The sequence below is a fragment of the Amblyomma maculatum genome, chromosome 1, assembly GCF_055883805.1.
Source record: "Amblyomma maculatum isolate TAMU_Amacu chromosome 1, ASM5588380v1, whole genome shotgun sequence".
Taxonomy (NCBI): domain Eukaryota; kingdom Metazoa; phylum Arthropoda; class Arachnida; order Ixodida; family Ixodidae; genus Amblyomma; species Amblyomma maculatum.
Window position 1 is genome coordinate 86,162,904 of NC_139344.1, and position 1,086 is coordinate 86,163,989.

Here is a 1,086-nt window from a genome sequence, read left to right on the forward strand (position 1 = left end):
TAAAGACGTTTTTCTTTAAGCTACATACAGGAACATTATCGGTACAAACGTTTTTTGAAAGCAAGGGCTTTTATCTGCCATGGGGTTCACTTTGCTTAATATGTAAACAGCCAGAGACAATAGACACTGTATTTCTGCACTGTTGGGAGGGCGTCTATTTTTGGGATGTGCTGCAACGAACTTTTAAAGAAGAATTACCATTAGACTCATACGGGATTAGATTCCTGCCAACTGAAAATAAAAATGGGATTCCACTTGATGCGGTTACGCTAATAGGCCTGCACAGTCTATGGCGGTCCAGAATGGCGAGTTTTCACTGTGACCCTGACGCCCGCCCCGCAAGGCTCTACTTTCGCGAGAGTATACACGCATTGGTTGAAATGCACAAATTGAAGACCACTGTGCCAGACTGGATTTCAAGAGTCGAACCACTATGCGAGCTGAAAGAATTTTAACTTGACAAAGGCAACTCGTATGAGCCTTCCGGCTTCTGTATTAAGTGTCATGCTTGTGGCAACCGCTCTGCTGTGAGCATACTGTTTGTAGCGAGTTTTTGTTGGTGATGACCGGCGATAAAGAAAAAAAAATGTCAGGATGGCCGAGCGGTCCAAGGCGCTGCGTTCAGGTCGCAGTCCGGTATTCCGGGCGTGGGTTCGAATCCCACTTCTGACAACGTTGGTCTCTTTTTTTACAATAAAGTGCAACAAAAGGATCCCCTCACTCACGCTTTTGATTCGGCTTGTACTGTCAGGATGGCCAAGCGGTCCGAGTTCCACTTCCGGCCGCCACAGCGTACGGACGTGTAATGACGGGCTCCGCAGGAGCAGCTTCAGCGGCCATGTCTGGCCGCGGTAACAGTGCTATGGAACAGGATAATGACTACCAGGTTGTTCTGCCAAGTCTTCCAACAGGGAGTCTTGTGTTAAACACAGTTCTTTTGCACGCGGATATCAGGGCCCGCCCATACCGGGTGGAAGTTGGCTCAGCATTTGCTGCTTCCTGACGTTATCGCTATGGGGGCGTATCGCATGAGCCACGTCTGGGCCATCACCCTGAAAGACGCGGATGCTGCGAAGAAGATTGCAG

General features: G+C 49.1%; 1 non-coding gene across 1 annotated transcript; it reads left to right on the forward strand.

Moving 5' to 3' along the window:
* Window positions 1-588: 588 nt before the first annotated feature.
* Window positions 589-672, forward strand: TRNAL-CAG (transfer RNA leucine (anticodon CAG)). The gene has a single exon. It is a non-coding gene; the product is annotated as a tRNA-Leu (tRNA).
* Window positions 673-1,086: the final 414 nt, after the last annotated feature.